This window comes from Astyanax mexicanus, chromosome 2 (assembly GCF_023375975.1).
Source record: "Astyanax mexicanus isolate ESR-SI-001 chromosome 2, AstMex3_surface, whole genome shotgun sequence".
Taxonomy (NCBI): Eukaryota; Metazoa; Chordata; class Actinopteri; order Characiformes; family Acestrorhamphidae; genus Astyanax; species Astyanax mexicanus.
This window is the reverse complement of record NC_064409.1, coordinates 64,561,002-64,580,524: the sequence shown is the minus strand read 5'-3', so window position 1 is coordinate 64,580,524 and position 19,523 is coordinate 64,561,002. Positions and strand designations below refer to the sequence as shown.

Genomic DNA, 19,523 nt, shown 5'->3' with positions numbered 1-19,523 from the left:
ATCTGATGATAAAATTCTTGTATTTTTTAATATATCAGTTAGGGGTGTGACATATCATACCATGTGCATTAATAAAATTTAATTTTCATTTTGTTGCAGTAGTGTATTCTTGAAATATTTTTTTAAATTCAGTGTTTTGTCATATCGCCAAGAGTATCGTTATCGCGAAAATACCCTGAAATACTGTGATATTATTTTAGGGTCATATCACCCACCCCTACTCCAGATACAGCTTTAATTGAGTGGAAAAACACTGCAGTACATCAAGAGTGTTCTTCACACAATAATGTATCAGTTACACAGATAATTGAAGCCAAAATGTCAAGTAAGTTCAGTGTTTTGTGAAAATCCTCCAGGTATGGTGGAGCAGGAAACACCACTACATATGTAAAAGGCACAGGAAAACAATGGACCAGAATGGACCAGTCCAGAGACTGATTTTCCACAAAGCAGGACTTTAATAAGCCAGGTAACTACGCCCAAAGCCAAGCCTGTCCAATAAAGCTAAACAACCATCAGGACACCTGATTGGAGGACTGGAACTGTGGGGTTCTTTGGGGTTGGGGTTGCAATCAATTCCTCACTGCAACGCTGCACAATCTTGTAGAAATTTAAACACCATTGATTTTGGAAGGAACATAAGAAAAAAGAAATAAGCAAGCACCTCGATATTTCTGTCCATATGGTGTACATTTACCTATTCAATGTTTAGCTTCACCCATTTACATAGTAGTTATATGGAGTTTCAGGCCTGACAGATTGGTGAATGAGGCACAATATAAAGCAGCTAAAAATATACAGTTCTGGAAAAAATAAAAGACCACATAAATTATTTACCAAAAAAACCTCTGGAATATAATCAAGAGGAAGATGGATGATCACAAACCATCAAACCAAGCTGAACTGAATTACTTATTCAAAAGCAGTGTGTAAGACTGGTGGAGGAGAATATGCCAAGATGCATAGAAATTGTGATTAAAAACCAGGATTATTCCACCAAACTTTATGAATAAGAACTTGTTTTCTTTGCATTATTTGAAATATGAAAGCTCTGCATATTTTTGTTATTTCAGCCATTTCTCATTTTCTGCAAATAAATGCTCTAAATGACAATATTTTATTTTAATAAATCAACAATGTTCATTTTACGCAAATATTTACCAATAAATAGCAAAACCAGAGAAACTGATTCAGAAACTGAAGTGGTCTCTTATGTTTTTCCAGAGCTGCATATAGTTTAAACATTTTTCACTCTAAAAGGCACAATAAAAAAATGTCAGTAATTGTAATTAAATTTTATGGGAAAAATAGGATTTGGAAAATGTATGTTATATGACAAATAAATATAAGACAATTTTTAATACATAATGCCACACCAGAGCAAGTAAGCAAGCAGTACAATTTCAGTGGTCACTTTAAATGAATCAGCTAAAGCCAAAGATTATGCATTATGTAATACTCAAGTGTTCAGAAATATTAGTCTAAAAACTGGTTAAAAAAAAAGTTTCTTTGTTTTAAAATTAATTTTCACATTAAGAAGTGAGTGGCAGCTTCCTCTGCACGCATGCAGTTACTACTTACTATTTAAACGTTAACACCCCCACCCATCTAGAAGAACAGCTCAGTCAGCCAGTGCACTCTCACATGTTATTACGTATAGGGTCCCTCCAGACCTCTCTGTGTGACATGTATTGATCTGGGCTGAGTGCACAGAAGAGCCTGGGTGGATGGTAAACTTTCACTTTGATCTTTAGTGTGAGGCTCATCTCCTCACTCTCGCCTGATCGCTCACACATGTTCCAGCACAGAAACGAAGGCTGACCCGCCTCACAGCAGCCTAAGCTTCCTCTCCCCTCCCCTCCCCTCCTGTCCCCTCCCAGAGACGACCTCCAAAGCTATGATTATGGGAATCATCACGACGTTCTCTCTCATCATCTCACTACAGCTTCAGAGAAGAACCCTGGAGAGGAAAAAAAAACACCCACATACAAAGGAGTAGAGTTTTGTTGTAAGACTGGAAACGTTTCACGGGGTGTGGCCCAAATTCAATTTCCCCAGCATGCTCATGTCTCCTCAAAGAGAATTGTTATTCAGTAATTATTCCAACACACAATTATGGTGTTTCACGTGTAGTTATGGATGAGAGAAATTATAAAAACACAGTGAGGTAAAGTTAAGGACACAGTGTTTGGATATCATAAACACATGAACAATTTACTGAGTGCAAGTGGTTTAAATATATAATTCTATTTCTAGCATGAATCTGAAAGACTTTCAATGAAAAATACAGATGATACAGCTACTGAAACATGGTATTTTTGGGGACGATCTGACTACTAGTTATAACTTTAACAGTTGTTCAACAGTGTGCAGCTAAATGGATTCCTAATTCCAGGCAGATATTTCAAAGACATTGCTAATTTGTTGGTTTCAATGGAGTTGATTAGTGGTTGCGATGGTGTTATACTTGCTGTTGCTATGGTGCTGTAATTGCTAGGGGGTTGGTATCATGTTGCTAAGTGGTTTAAAAGTGTTTGTTTATACATATGGTTTGCAAGGTGGATTCTAGGTGGTTGCTATTGCTTTGCTAGGTGGTTGCAACAAAAAAAAGCCCAAAGTCAGTCTAAAACCATGGAAGATTGATTTTAGTGTCGACTTGTACACGTTTGCCCGCTGTGTTGATGTAAAATCCAAGGCTCCACCCACTTTTAGTTTTTTTTTGCCGGCCACGATCATTTTTTTTATAAAACGCACCCTGCCACCCCTGAATTTTCACCCACGACTGGATTTTCAAAAAAGCCCAATTTGGCAGGAAAAACTGCAAACCTGGCAACTCTGCATGTGTTTGCCATGATGTTTCTTAGTGGTTGCTATAGTGTTACTAGGTGGTTGCTAGGCAGCTGCCATCCTATATGATATCCTATGGAGTTGTAATGGTATCAGGTGGATGGTCAAGTGTTGTAAGTTCTAAAAAAAAAAACTTGAAACAACGTTTCAACAAAGTTTTTTTTTGGGATGATGTTGACCTGTAATTAATCTATTAATGCAGTAGGGATTTTGAATGTGTTAAAAATTATATATTCCATCATACTATAATTTTTATTGTTATATTCTCTTCTCTCATGTGCTTCTCTGTTTAAAAGGCTATTATTTCTTTTGGAGAAATAACTAAACTAACAAATAAAAAATAAAAAAGAGCCCAATATTAAACAAAAATCCATTTAAAAAATGCTGACATGTCATGATTAGTTTTTTTTTTCTAATGACAAAGATGACACGTTACCTCACCACAAACTAATAGCCAAGCTTCTCTACAAACTCTGCACCTGATGTGGATAAATCCTTTGGCCAGAGGCCAAGAACCAAGCTGATCCTCTATCCACCCAGCTCCACCCTGCCTGAGCCAGCTGAGCCCATGAGGGTGGGATAATGGTCTTATTTTGTGAGAAACTATCATCAGTGAGACCTTTCTGACCACAACACCACAACTTCTTATCCTCCTGAAGCCCTTCATCTCTAACAAATCCACTGCATACCTTCCTCAATCCTTCCTGAAGACGTTTAATAACCTTAAAACGACACGCAATCTTATTTTAGATCACTCAGTAACACATGCTTAGTAAGATGAAGAAGATAGGATCAGCAAACATCTTGCCATGAAATGGCTTGATGTCTGACTCACTTGCTGACTAAGGCTTGAGTAAGCTCCCTGAGTCAAGGCCTCTCTGGTGTAATGGTGCAGACCAGTGAGGTTTTACTATGTGAGTTCAGTTAGACTCTGTTACTCCTCACTGGTCTGTGCTGTTAGCCGGCTCCAGGGAGATTAATGTACAATGCCACCTCCAGCCAGGTGATGAGGAGTTTGTGTTCTGAAACAAAAGACTGACTCTATTGACAGCGGCTCAGAGGACAACAAAGATACAACCAATGTATACAACATGTTTATATTCACTCCATTGGGTAATTCAAACCTTGTTAAAATCATCAAAATCAAGCAAAAACACAATAACAGCTTTGATTCTATAAATACTGCAAATAGTAGTGGTTAAATTGATCATGAAGAGTTACCTCAGGGGATAACTTGGGAACACCTATACCTGTATACGTTGTAAGGTGATATCTTGTGAGTAAGATTAAACACTGGCCAGTGTGCTCATGGCAAGGCTACGTGAATGATTGGCAGTCAAGCAAGTCCTCATAGTGGGTGCCTGGATGGGATTATTAAATTTTATTAAGGTAGAAGTGAATTTAACATTCCTTGATCCACAGTGTCACACGTAGGGCTGAACGATTAATCGCAACTTGAATGTATGCAATTTTTCAATCGAAGGAGCTGCGATTTGACTCAGCCAATAGTCTGCAGGTGTGTGTTTTTTTTTTATAATTTTATTTCTAATTTTTTCCCATTTTCTCCCCAATTTACACGGCCAATTACCCAACCCATTCATTAGGACTCCCCCTATCACTAGTGATACCTCAACACACCAGGAGGGTGAAGACTAGCACATGCTTCCTCCGATACATGTGAAGTCAGCCACCGCTTCTTTTCGAGCTGCTGCTGATGCAGCATTACTGAGCAGCCAGCGCGCTTGGAGGAAAGCGCAGCGGCTCGGCTCCAGTACATCAGCTCACAGACGCCCTGTGCTGCAGACATCCCCGTAGGAGTGATGTGGGGAGAGAGCGCCATCTACCCACCCAGAGGGAGCAGGGCCAATTTTGCTCCCTCTGACGCCGGCAGCTTGATGGCAAAGCTGCATGAGCTGGGGTTCGAACCGGCGACCTCCTGCTCATAGTGGCAGCGCTTTAGACCGCTGGACCACTCGGCGCCCCTGCAGGTGTGTGTTAAGACCATTAAAAGGTTTAGGGTTTAATGGGTTAAAAATGATCACAATTTAACTCGTAACCGCAATATTCTCTGGAAAATTGCAATTAGACAGCCCTGGTAACATGCATTTCGGGAGTGTATCATAGAAGGCATTACCCACATGTTCTTGACAGACAGCATCTGGCTAGAATTGTCCACACAAGCAACTTATACAGAAATTACATCTACAGTCACTGTACATGAAAAATTTTGGAACATGATAACTAATTCCTGTCCTATGACAATTGGCATGTCAGCATAGTACTTAAAGGGGTGCTTTCGCGCTTTCAATAACGATAGGGAAATCCTATTTGGTGCTATATAGAACCATTTCTAAAAGGTGCCAGCCATCTAAAATTTCCCACAACACAAATAACCGTTTTATCCATGAACATAATTCTCATCACTAAAGAATCCTTAAAGAAGCCCATTTTTAGGGAGCCACTAACCGTAAACCAAATTAATTCCATTAGTAGCTAAAAATTGTTCCTTTGAAGGAATGAAATATACCAGTCCTGCTTAAGATCTTAATAAACATTTCCTAACCTTTAAAAAAACGCTCTTATTGTGATCATTTCCGCCTCCGCAGTTATATAGGTGTGGATGATGTGTCCAAGTACTTTGGTACGCAGATATATCACAATATGCAGATCAGTCTATCAATAATATCGCCCCCTCCTGCTAACATCCAAACATCTGGGTCTTATCACTATCAGAGGCACACTGCTGCTAATCAGCTCTCCCTATTGTCCCGCCTCTAAACCCATACATCACCCAGTGCCCTTCCCAAACCCTCTTTTATTTTTGTTGCCTTTCACGAATTCGCTGAGGGTGGAGTCAGCAAAAGTCAGAGGGTTTGTGCTCCTTTAAACACTTAACTTTTACACTGGGCATGTACATGCAGGATAAAATGCTACCATGATGAATTTGGAGATTGCAAAATTTATTACATAAAACCCTCTGGCAAACCCACACTTTAATGCCTTATAAAGTAATTCCGCCATGCGTGCATACTTCAGTTGTTAATATGCTGCCTAAATGAAGATTTAAACTCATTATGCTTGGCCCGAGGTCATGATCTTGTTTAATAACAACAAAAAATCAGTTTAGTTAAGTGTCCTGTTCTGTATTTTACTGTAAAAGTACTGTATCTGGGAGCTTCTGCAAATACCCTGTTAGTCTGTTGCATGTTTGCAGCTGTAATTCCGTGGCACCAAGCCGCCGGCCCCTATACAACCCACCTCCTGTCATAACCAGCCAACAGAACAGCTGTGCAGCTGCAGCATTCAAGCCAACAATACCTCCCTGTGCCTCCTGTCGCTCGATCATTATCAGGCTCTGACAAACGTGTCCTGAACATGCCCCTGAACCAAATTATGAGTAAGCTCATTATTACAGCTCCCTTATACTCTCCCAATGAATGATTACCCATGTTGCAGTTTAAATCGGATGCATTTCCTCTGACGTGTTCCATCATTTCTTCTGAGGCTGAAAGAGCAGATGCAGGCCGCTGCTGCCAGCTAGAGCACATCATCAACACCATCTCGTCATGCTGTAACTGTATGCAAAGGCCTACACAAGCTAAGGTAATGTCTGACGCAGTTTATCATGCATTAGACTGCGAATTAAATTCAGAGGTTGTCATCTTCTACAACAAAAAAGCAGAAGAAAGCAAATGCCCTTCACATTCTGCTCCATTCTGAATCACAACCTGAACACGGGTGAAAAATATTGCTCCATAATGTCTTTGCACTCAACAGAAGAAATTGCAGCCACAAGCTAAATCAAATCAGTAATGGTGTGTGTCCTTCTTCTGTTATTTCCTGTTAAGCACAGCAGCAGGCCCCATTTGCGTTTTAGAGCCAGACATGCGTGCATAATGTCGCAACTCGTTTAATGCAAAAGCATAAGGCTTGTTAATTAGGTGGAGCAGTTGCTTGGCTGCATTCAAACAAAATTAAATTGCTCTGAATGAATAATGTATTTCTTACTACATTCATTCAGTGAATATTGTTTTCTAAACAAATCCCAAACATGCGATCATCCAATCAACATATTTCCGCTGCTGTAGAACTACAAACACATTAGCTAATGAGGAGACAAAAAGAGAGACACAAAACAAGACTAGGCTGACTACATATTTCTGTATTTGAGATCTGGGTCATCCTGATTCTTGTTTAGCGTTGCAGTATAAAACCATGGCTTGAAACAAGCTGAGAAAATGCTGAGAAAATTAAATCAAGCTTGTTGTTTGACGCACAGTTTGCAGTATTAATAACAATGACTCATAAGTCCTCCATAATTAAGAATAATTAGTAATTTTAAATAACTTTTCAGGGCTGAACAGTCCTGAGCATGGAGGGTAACAGATCTGGTGGCTTTTCCACCCATACACGTTTCATCAAGAAGCATTTACGGTTAACATTAGCACACTAAACGTTTGGTAGGACGGTTTAGTAACAGACGGGTCTGCTGATTTTTCACATTTGTGTTTTACACAGGTTTAGATTTGAATGTTACTTTTTATCATTAGAATTTTTATTTAAAAAAAAAACAAACAAAAAAAAAAAACCTTTCGCATCACAATTTCACTCTGAGACATTTTACCTGTTACATGTCCACAAAACAGAGATGTCTAGAGCATTCCAAATCTCACAGATCTGATGATATCAAGGATGTTTAGTTACGGATCAGATTGTAACTGCTTAGTAACTGCTCCTTTTAGTACCTGCGCCAGATTTCTTGCCTGTGTGGTTTGCACATAGGGGCATGTAGTACGTAGCATAGATTATACATGGCCCAATACACCCCTACCACACTGTTCCATATGCAAGACCAATAGGGTACTGAGAAACAATCTTTATAGAACGGTCCTACCAAGGATCGGTCTCTTACATCAACTGCAGCTTTAGAACGCAGCTTATGTTTCCAATACAGAAAATGGTAGAGACTATATTTTTACATTTAGTTGGTATACACAATACATGAAACTCTGCGGCTTTAGTAAACATTTGGCCCTGCAGTGAAGAGAGGCAAAATTGTGTTTGTTCTCTTGGGAAAGGTGAGAATGAAGACCTGGGCCAAAAGCCTCCAAACAGATCAACACTAAGTGAAACAAACACTCAGGCTTCACTTCACCAACGTCATAAACACAGAGATTCTACTCACTTGGTTCCCCATTCTGGGTGAAAATCCCAGCTTTGGCACCAATGAAGCAATAAACATTAACACAAACACACACACACACACAGACACACACTGTAATTGCTGCTTGTGTGAGTAGAGAGTTCATGGTGGGTGTCCTGCTGGAAACTGCTCCCTGGTTTTCTGATTCAGTCGTAGATGACAGCTTAGACTATGGCTTACACTGGCTTACGGTGCAGCAGCCACGCAAGACCATTACCGCCGATTGTCCCCGCTCAGTTTGACCAAGTGAGCTCATCCTCACGGCACGCAGCGAGTTCCACTTAATGCAAATCTCATTACGGAAGACCAGATTTCACCTTTCAGAAGTCAGGCCGTCAAGTCAGATCCTGAAGTACTCCACGGAAGGGCATCCACAGAGCAGGCACAGCTAGCTGGTGTTAAATATAACCCACCAACAGTGCCTGAGGGTGGGGAAGGCCCAGCACACATTAAATATGAAATGATATTTCCTCTCAACCGGCCATGGAGCTCCGCTCGCTTTGTCAGAAACAATTTGGAGAATTCTCTCGGCAGAGGAAATGAAATAAGACGCACCTGTTTATTTTCAGGACTAAATGACCACACTTGTTCTATTCAGTGAGAGCATCCTCTCCCCGGCTGACACGCATATGCTATTCCTGGACCCTGGCTGTTTCCGTTCGGCATCAACGCAGTGTTAACATGGTGGAAAAAGAGAGATGTGAGATCGCGAATGAGAGAAAAGGCGTGTGAGAGAGATAGACGGAAAAAGAGAACAGCAACACACTTGGTTCATTAGTTATTTAAGATCTTTTCTCCATGCCTGCTGTTTTGAATAATTCAGAAATGTTTTCCTCTTCACTTCTGTATAATGTCGCTGGCTGCTCCAAATTTCTCTAAATGATAAATATGAAGGCTTGAGGCAAAATCAACAAAGACTGCCAGCAACATGAAGGGCCTGGGGGACCAGCCTATTTGCAAGGTATCCTAAGAGAGGGCAGGTGCATCTATTTTAACTTAAGTATTTTTTAAGAACATGAAAATACAAGACTATTAACTGTAGTGGTTATTAGGATGCACAACATTTCAAAGTTTGAAAGATCTATACCATCACTTTGTGTATCAAAAATGAAGTGGATAGAGAAGACATTCAAGCAGAACATCAGTAAAACCTGTCTAATATTTAGCAGCACAACAGATCCTATCATTCAACCCATGGACTCTTCTTGTGAAGTCACACTCTAGTATATGGCACCAGGACATTAGCAGCGGATATGAAACCCTGAATAAGTTCTACCAATAGACTGCCAAAAGAATGCTACGTCATGTAATCTCTCAGCCAATCATCTGCTTCTACCTGCCTTTAAAAGCTGTAACTCACTCGCTCTCTTTTGTCACTTTCAAATGTGATGTTGTGTTTTCCCCTCTAAGTTTGGTAGGATATGTGTGGGTCAAAACGCAACCAGACCTGGGCTGAGGATGGGCTTTCGCAAAAGACTTTAACTTATTTATATTTGCGAATATTACTTGTAAAATTTGATAGGGGTTAAATTTCTCTTTTACACCGTTCTTGCAAGAGTTGTTTTGGTATAATTTACAAGAGGCCTATAAGCCTGTGATGTGCAAGCTGTACTGATCACATAAATGAGTCTGATCAAATCTTTATGTTAGCCTGTTATTCAGTTTTTAAAAACTGCCTAATCACTTGCTGCCTGATATACCAAAGGGTATATCCCCATACATATCTCTTGACAGACACCACTGTAGATAAAGATAATCAACATTTCTTTGCATTACCTGTCAGTGGTGCTAATGTTATGACTGATAAACAGCACCAGCTAACAATCTCTATGGAGGTGGTAACCATTACAGACTGCAATTATGTTGTTATGAACAATTAGCCAGGCCCTGCTCCCTCGTTCATCATTGTTTATTTGCTGACCACACAACTGCTGGATGATGTTTAGACAGAGGATCATATTCATCACAGCACAAACACTGACATGTTGTTGGTACAGGAGCTTGTCTAGCGCTGGTACATAGGTATCAGACACAGCAGATTTAATGGTGTTTTACACATGCATGAATTTATAACAGTCCACCACACCAAATTTAAAAATCTATGGTCAATGATGAAGAGCTGACCACGGAAAATGGTTATTGAATATTGTGCACTAATGCACAAGTTAGTGTCTTTAACCGTACCCCAGCAAGGTGAAACTGGTTAGAGCACCATAATTCCAGAGAACACCATTGCAATGCTACACAGCTCAAAGCTGGAGTGCTTTGTATACCACAAGCCCACACCTGGCATTAGGTATGGTGCCATTAGGTTCATGTTTATCTGCCATATTGAGTCCTATTCTGTTGATAATACTTTACTAAAAGGACGAGACCAGCTGTGTTTAGAATGCTTTCATCCTATTTCATGTATCCTAAAAATTGTTTTGAAGTATCGTAGTGCTGGGCGATAATGGCCTAAAAAAATGGTGAAAACAAAAAAAATTTTCACAAAAAACAAGCAATTTTCGATTTTAATCTATTTTGGTTCAAAACTAGGTCTACCAGTAAAAAAATATATATGTATGAATCAATTAATCTAAGTATTGTTTACAAGCCCATGCTTTCATATCATGCACTGACCTCGTGTCTACACAATTAATCACAGATTCTCACCAGAGAGCGATGACGGTGCAGTTTTTAGAAACGGTAAGATTTATTTCTAGCTAAATATATGCTTTATCCCACCGGGTGTTTGTGTTAAAAGTGCTGAAACAGTGCTGGAACTTTTTTGGTACGAGCTCAGTCCTAGGTGGAATGTATAATATATAAAATATACGTGGGTTGGTCTGTGGAAGGTGCCGCTAACCAAGGCAAGACGGATAAACATTTCAGAAATGATAGCGTTTTCGATTTTTGGATTTTTGGATTAAAAAGATAAAATGTCTATATGTAAAGTCGCAACTACTCCATTTGGAAAATCGCATTAAAACTGTAATTCAAATTAATTGTGAAAACGCGCACCACTAAAGTATCATGATCATGGTATATATTTTTGTCATTCTGACTGCCTACTCACCCCAACAGGGGACTGCCTATTGGTTACACTCCAGGCCTGGTGTGGTCACACCCCCTCCAACAGCAGCAGGTAGATAAATGTGTGTGGAATGTGTGGTTTCAGGTGGCTCGCCCGGTCACCGTGGTGAATCTGTAAGATAGAAGAATCCCTGTGGATTCATGCACAAACATCCAAAGGAATTCAAGTTGCAAAACAACGCATTCCAAGAGTGGGAGCTTTTGGACACGCGTACATTCCAATCATCCCCCAGCCTGTCCTATTCTACACTATGATAACAGAACGTGCAGCAGAGTTGAAAGCTTATATAGTGAACACAAATCAACTCAGCACCCCTTTGTGAAGGCAGGAAAGCCATTGGTTTGGCAGTGGTGAAGCTATTCAAATTCAAGACCCTACAAGCAAAGAACAGATGCACAGATGCCAACAGAGGTGCACACTGAAAACATCATGCTCTGGAAGATCCTGCATTAAGCTATGGCCAACAGGTGCCTAATGGTTTCTAGAAGTCACGAGACATGAACTAGAAGTATGTCTGGGGCAGTTATAGCCAGACACTGCAGGTCACGATCCTTTCCACCCACTGCGCTGTTGACGGTGGGTGCTTTAATAATGTACTCTGACAATACAAGATATAGTGTGGATCGAGGAATGTTAAATGTCTGCATAACATCAGAAAAGGAATGTTCCAACCTTTATCTTTATCTTTCTATGAGTACCCTGGACAGTGTTCAGCCTCATTAACAAGATAACACCTCACAATGTCTGGATACACTGTAAAAAGACAAAGTTTAAAATGGTTCTCCTTAAAGTTTTTTTAAGTCAGCTGAACCAATAAAATTTATTTGTACTATAAACCAAATCAGACATAAACTAACTTTAACTAGCTTTATTAATTTTCTTTTTAAAAGATTGTCTGGCTAAATAACCTGTTGAAAAAATTGTAGTTGTCTGTAAGGCAAGCAAATTACTCTGCCCATACTGATTTTGAATCTTTAGTTGAGCAGGGTCTGCAGGGGTTTTCACCTGATGTTGGATTAATCAGTTTACTTACACTGTTGTTTCTCAACTTTGTAATTTTTTTCAGTGTGTAGATGTTGTTCCCAAGCCGTCCTCTTTACATATTGCTATCCCATGATTTCTGACACAAACACATCTAACACACATACACTCTCATTATGAAAGTTTCTCTACATGCATAGTCTGAGGCAAAGCGGCGCCGGCATCTGGATTTACAGCCTTAATCTTGGTGTCTGTGATGTACCTAACCGAAAGGTCATATATTTTCTTTGGTTCCCAGGGTGTGTGATGTTTACAGTGGTCAGCACACAGCAGGGGACTGATTCTCCACAGCCAAGACGTCTCTACCCAAGGAAACCGCAGATACACTATGTTGAAATGCTACTTTATGTTGCAACCATTGCTGATACAGATGCACAGCTTGCCTATTCTGTGTAGAGAAATATTGGCAACAGAATGGGACTGTATGGAGCAGGTAAACAAGCACATATTGGCACTATGCTTAATGCTAAGTGTGGGCTAGAAGGATAGATATCTCCCCAGAAATGAACTGTGGAACTGTGTTTCCTTGAATGAATGTATAAGCCAAATGCTGAGTTAAGGATGAGGTGGATTGGTGACCATCCAACATCCTGACCTGACTAACACTCATCATGAATGAAGCTGAATCCTCACAACAATGCTTCAAAATCTAGTAGAAAGACATCCCTCCAACAAAAGCAGGATAAACTATTTTTAATACCTAAAATACTTGTGCTCCAATACTTTTGTGTGTATATATTGCAGCTCCAAGAGATGATGAAATAACAATCAAGCTTTAAGAGACTGGAAATGTCATTATCCAAAATGAAAAGAAAGAAATAGTCAGACGTATTCAGTCTTTTTAAAAGCTCCTCTGAAGCTGTGATTTTGTAGCTAAAATTACCAGCAGACACAAAGGCTGTCTCGAGCTGTAAATGAGATCTAATAGAGGATGAGAGCTACAGAAGATGAGAGCTTTACTTATTTATTCCAAAACAGTTCTTCTCATAATATCCCACCTCTGCTGTTGCCCGTCATCCACCCAATATTTTGCTATCAGGTATTTTGATGCACAACCAGTGCATCAAGTGCTCTGACAAATCATTGGTGTTACAGTTGACTGCAATCATATGTGTTGAGGCTAGCCCCAGTGAAACGGAGTGTACCACCCAGCTTATCAAGATCTTCTGCCATGCTTCTCGTCAGCACTGGAATGTAACAGTACTGCCAGCACTGGAATGTAACAGATATCGCTTACCTCAACCAACCCAAAGCAAGTGATCTGTGCCCTAACTGATGCAATCTGTCTCAATGCTGCATGGATAGTAATCACAATTCATTCAAGAGCTGTGAGTGTCTGTTTTAAGTGTCTGTGTTCTCCAAGTGAATGTGTGGGGGGTTGTTAAGTGCAGTGCAGACAGGCTATCAGATAGAATGATGATACAATGATAAACATCATTGCACTGTGGAGAAGCATGTAGGTACAAGTTAAGTGCAGTCATAATACACTGAGTTGCCAGATTTTTAGCTATAGCTACCTTGTACCTATAGACCTTTCAGATACCACACAATAGCAGGTTTTCCATCCATAAACTTGAATGGAAGAAGACCAAACTCCTTTACACATTCTGTCAAACTGAATCCAAATTCTATCTGAAAAAAGGCTCCTGAATGCTCTGCACTGTTTTACCAGAGCTGTCTGGTGTGTTTGCACTCCCATGCGTATGGTTTAGTGTGCCCAGCATCTCTGAACCACAAATAACACAGCCATAAAAAAGATACAAAATGGCTGTTCAAAGACTTTTGCATACATGTAGTGTATGGAAACCCAATTTTGCATTAATTTTCTTCTACTTCTACAAAAACGTTGTATGGAAACGTGGCAATTCTTTTACTGCAGTCTATTTGTTGCAATGGACAATCTCTCTCTACATACCTTCCGTTGATGGAAAGGGACTAAAACAATACGACTGATGACCAGTTAATTAAGGTGCTGGACCATTTTAAGCCCACCAGTAGTTGTAACACAGTTAAGGACCACTGACCACTGGCAAAAGATAAGTAGGACACTGTCAATGCTCTTGGAGATTTACCTTCCTGGGGTTTCACTGGCAGCCCAAATGTAACACTCACAAGGACATTTAGAGGGACTTATTCGATGGATCAGAAGTTAATTAGACTCATTTTTAAAGTTATTTGACTGAATCTTCATGAGTAGTGCTAGTAAACACCAGACTAGAAGATAACAAATTTTGCATTCTAAAAGACAAGTCACAGTCTGTAACTGCAAACCACCCATGTGAACCAACAGGGTGGTGGTCCTTCTGTGGTAGCTGACAGAGGCACTTTCTTTGAGTGCAGCAACAGATTACAGACTACTGCAAGTAATTAGATACAAACCGCACCCATATGGAAGGTGTATCTGACAAAATGGCCAGTGAGTGAAGCTACAAGCCCAGTGTGGCAAATAAACTTATTGGAACTCAGTGTGTGTGTGTATAATAGGGTCTTCAGGTGTTGGCTCCTGAGAAGATTTCTGCCTCTGTTCTATGTGTGTGTGCATGGCAACAAACAGTAGCAGTCAAACAGGTGAGGGCACAGAACACACACACACACACACACCTCTCTCTTCGTCCTCTGAGGAAGACCAGATTCACTACCTGACAGGAACACAAAGTCCAAATCGATCACGGTCCTGTCATCCTCTCTTTATTCAGGGGCATGTCCTGTACAAGGTAGAAGTCAATGAATGCTCTTCAAACACAGTTCATGACAGCTTGTGAAGGAAGACCTGTCCCATGGGCTGTTTGTTCTATAGGTCCGTATGGCGAATGAGGGAACGTTTTTCCTGTGCCTTACACTCGCAGTGTGTCTCTCCAATAAGCAATGAAGCAGCAGAGGCGGCAACAGCTTCAGATCCAGCTGCTTGGGTCACTGAGTAGCACTTATCTACGGCAAGTGGCAGATGGCCAGTTTCACAGCCACTTCTGACTTTGCTGCTCCTAAACTGTTGGGTTTATTCAATACTGTAAAGATTTTTCACCCCTCTTCTTCAGTGGAAGCTGACCTTGAGAGCTTAAACGGGTTTATGCTGTTCTCTCCAGAAAGTTTTCTCACTTTTGTGCACATCTTTTCACACTGTGCCAAATCTGTCAATGGAGTGTGAATGCACAGAGAGTCACTGAGCGAGACTGGCAAGACATGAAAACAGGGGCAAAAAAGAGAGGGTAGGGGGTGAGAAAGAAAGAGAAACAAGGGCAAAATAGAAAAAAAAAAGAAGGATACATTCCCATACAAAAGTGGTGATTCATGGTGAATTATCGCAGGTAAAGTGTTGGACAAATAACTACCCACAAGTGGGGTCAATGAGCTCTGGCATCGTGTCCATTAATAGTTCCAGAAGGAATAACAATAGAAATGGACCCAAACGCACTATTTAAACACTATTCTTTAAGGTTTGTATCAGGAACCGTTGCAAAAACGCCCTGTTTTAATGTCATTGTTTTTTATGAGGTCACAAAAACCCACAAACGCATTAAGTATTTCTGCTTATTCAGCCTAAAGAAGTTTTGCTAGGCCCATTTATGCTAAAGGTATTATGAGTGTTTCAGGTCAGACTTCCTTTTTTTAATGAGAAACAAAGCAGACAATCCGAGCACAGGTGATATATATATATGTATATGTCTTAGAGGTTTAAAAGTTAAAAATCTGAAACATGACTTTTTGGTTTATAACAGTTCATAAATAAAACAAATCAAAAACATAAGTAAACAACATAAAAGGATATGTGTACTTTAATCAATTGAACAAATATGGTTCTCACTCTGTAAAATTATACAGTTACTCTTTGCTATTTTTAATCATTTTTGACATGGTATGACCCAAATATTGTCCATAAAACAGAAACAAATAGGCTGTAAAGATTGTTTCTAGTTATATGATGCTCTTTTTATTAGAAAACACACAAGCAAGTCTATTTGGGACACTGTGGGATAACACAGCACTACTGCAAGAAAATGCATTATGGTAGGTAAATTTAAGCCCCCATTACTTGTTAGCTACATTAGCCTTGCAGCTATAGTGCAAAACTGTAGGCCAGATGCAAAAAAACAAACACACACAAACAAAGCCAAATGTCCTATTGTTTGCTGTTGTCCTAACAGCATTCAGAACTGACCATTTAAAGGAACTGGAGTGAATAGACAGTTTTTTAACAAACAAACCAAAGTATGGCCACCTATAAGACAAACAATGGGCATTAAGGAAGCATATTGTAAAACTTAAACCTGTGTTGGCCATTCAACTCTATTTAAGAAAGCGGTCAACTTGTTTTTTGACTTCAGTGTTAAAGACAGCAACACTACAGTATTCAGTATCCTCTCTCTCTCCCCCCTCTCTTTCAATGTAGGACGATGAGAGCGGCCTGGATCGATCTTTTGGCGGCCGGCCACAGCGCGCCTTCATCTCTAACGGACGGCTGTGTGCTGAGATGTGCTGTTCTCCATCAGAAACGGAGGGGCAGGCTGAACGGAGCACGCAGCCTGTACATCACCTCTGTCAAACCCACCTCACATCAGCTTAACAGGCCAAATGCTGAAGAGCCACTTATGGCCCTCACTAGCGGCCCACTCACGTGAAGATCTCAGCCCAGTGTCCTCAGAGACGTGCTGCTGAACTCAGTCGTCCATCAAACGTCTGCAGGTGCAAGAGAATCTAACTGACGTGACTTTATCTACACTGAAGGTTGGTGGAGTTTTGCGATCACTGGAAGGCATGTCAGGACGGGGATTTGGTTGACTAATGACAAGTTACAGCTGTATATAATCAGCAGATGACAGGGTAAAAGCAGACGAGAAACTGAAGCACTGCGTGCTCAATATAAAAGGGAAATTCAACACAGTTTACATGGGTTGTAGAAGATGAACTGATGTCCACGTGGCATAAGGTAAAAACTAAAAAACTAAATCTTTTCAATATTTTATGCAGGATTAGTGGATTATTTTTGTTTTGGACATTGTAGAGTAAAAAAGGGAAGGTGCACCATACAAAAATCTGGAAACTTTAAGATCTCGAGATCTCAGGTCTTGTTTATATTGATTAAATGATGGGACTAATAGGATGATAATATGCAATCCTAAATAAATGTTCAAGAATCAGCAGCCATGGGCTCCTCTAAGCAGCTGCCTAGCAATCTGAAAAATAACATTAATTAAAGCCCACTAAGCAGGATAAGACTTTCCTCAGTTCACAATGCTACTAAGAGATGGCAATATGGCAGAAATAACCAGAGGGGCAAATCAAAACCCCTGTTTGACTGCAGAAGACATTCAGGGAGATTTAGTTGAATGGAATAAGGGTGCAGTGCTCTACTGTACACCTGGAGCAATGTGACATTAATAGAAGAAATCTCCAAAGAGCAGAGCACGCAAGTCGGCCAAAAAATCTCACAAAAACTGAAAGACTAATAAAAGCTGAGATACTTAACAAAAAGGGTCATAGTCAGTGCTGACAATGCAGGGTCAGTACCTTTTTCTGTCTTGTTTTAGGAATATACAGGAAAATAATAAAAATAATATTTAAATATTAAATAAAAGTTATTAACTTAATGCTACTTTTGGAAATCTCTCCTAGCTGTCTCTTAGCAGAGTAACAAGAAGTACTACAAATTTGAAATGCACTCTAATTATCTTGTCAAGAATAAAAAATATGTAGCATACTGCACTGCCAATTTAAAAAAGTTATTAAATATAGATTAAAAATGTCTAAGAAATCTTCTAAATGTTGACAAGACTAATAAGTGGCCCTCATGACCCATCACCAGTTTGACTCCAAATCCCATTAGCTTTGAAACTCCAGCAAACAGTGTATATCAGAGGAAATTTGAGCTGGATGCAAAATAAGCCAAGACTTAGCGAGAAAAGCCCACTTAAAAGGGGATAAATTACTAACGACCACACACACACACACACACACACACTTTTGTTTTGCTTCCTTTCTTGCAGGTCATCCATTATCTATGACATTATCTTTCCTGTCCCATTCATCTCACACTGACAGATAGTTTAGTCACGACTGTTTACTGTCAGGGGAGCAGAAACACAGAAACACTGTTTTTCTCTCTTAAGAGGCCTCAGGCTAAAACATCCACATTCTGTCTGAAAGCTCATTTACAAGCCTACCAGCTTTCATGAGAACATGCACGACGTTTTCACATTAATAAGCTTCTCTACTGCTGACGGAAGTTGCTGATTGATAATGAACACATGATATAGCTACTGTTTCAATGGGAAAAAACTCTGTGACCTGAACAACTATGATCATATATCAGCCTTCCTTCTCTGTAATAAACTACACATTGTCTCTGCCTGCACCACAGGTTCCTCATCATCACATGGGCCACCTGTGGGAAAACTGAGATGCACAGTGTAGAGTACAGCTGCCTGCTGCTGGGAATGTTCAATATCTTATTTTCCAAATGCATCAATGTAACAGATAACAGTTCATTTTGCATGAATGAGAGCAGCAAGCACAGCAATTTCCACAGTATGTTATGTAATTATGAATGCTTTCACAGCTATTTTGGCTGGTTCCGGTCTTTCAGACAGCAGGTTTAAAAGGTGCTGTGAAGCACAGTGCATCAACTGAACCATGGTTTGGTTTGTTTGCAGTGGAAACACACTTATTTTAGTTGGTTCAAAGTTTTGGATCAATTTACATTAAGCTGAGGCAGGATTTCATCACCCTGTGAACAGCAGAAGCAATATAGCCATACCCATAGTAAGTAAATATTCATATTTTAGTGCGCTTACTAAACTGTAGTGTGAAACCGAGGCTAACCATACCAAATGTACACGCTGCAACAGTAACATAAACCTTGCTTCAGATTTTGAAGTCTGGTCTTGACTTTGAAGTCTGGAACACCTAGGGCTGTACATTAGCAAGAACCTATGGCAATATGATATTATATTACAATACAAGGGCATAATTAAATACACTATATTGCAATATATACTGCAATGTGATTTGACATACTATACATACACCATAATATGTAGTAGTACATCTCAAAAACTTTCGAAAATCATAAAAAAGTTACTATATTTCAGTAATTCAGTTCAAAATATGGAACTCATTTATTATATAGAAGTATTACACACAGAGCGACCTATATTAAGCATTCTTTTTTTTATTGTTGATGATTATGGCTTACAGCAAATGAAAACCAAAAATTCAGTATCTCGGAAAATTAGAACATTATATAATGTAATATTATATAAAATATTATATTATATAAAATATTATATTATAATGACCAATTGGTACTTTTGGCAGTGTGGGCAGTGTGCCAAGTCTTGCTGAAAAATGAAATCCGCATCT

The 19,523-nt window shown here is 39.7% G+C and overlaps 1 protein-coding gene across 6 annotated transcripts in view; it reads right to left on the bottom strand.

Annotated features, from left to right (window-relative positions):
* Window positions 1–19,523, bottom strand: part of rassf7a (Ras association domain family member 7a) — a 56,912-nt gene that overhangs the window by 13,210 nt on the left and 24,179 nt on the right. For 3 of the 6 annotated variants that reach the window (XM_015600855.3, XM_022672111.2, XM_007228050.4), the window contains exon 2: window positions 11,109–11,237. The exons of the other annotated variants lie outside the window; for them this stretch is intronic. The gene's annotated coding sequence lies outside the window, so the exon portion shown is untranslated. The remainder of the gene's footprint in view (window positions 1–11,108; window positions 11,238–19,523) is intronic. 6 annotated transcript variants of the gene reach the window in all.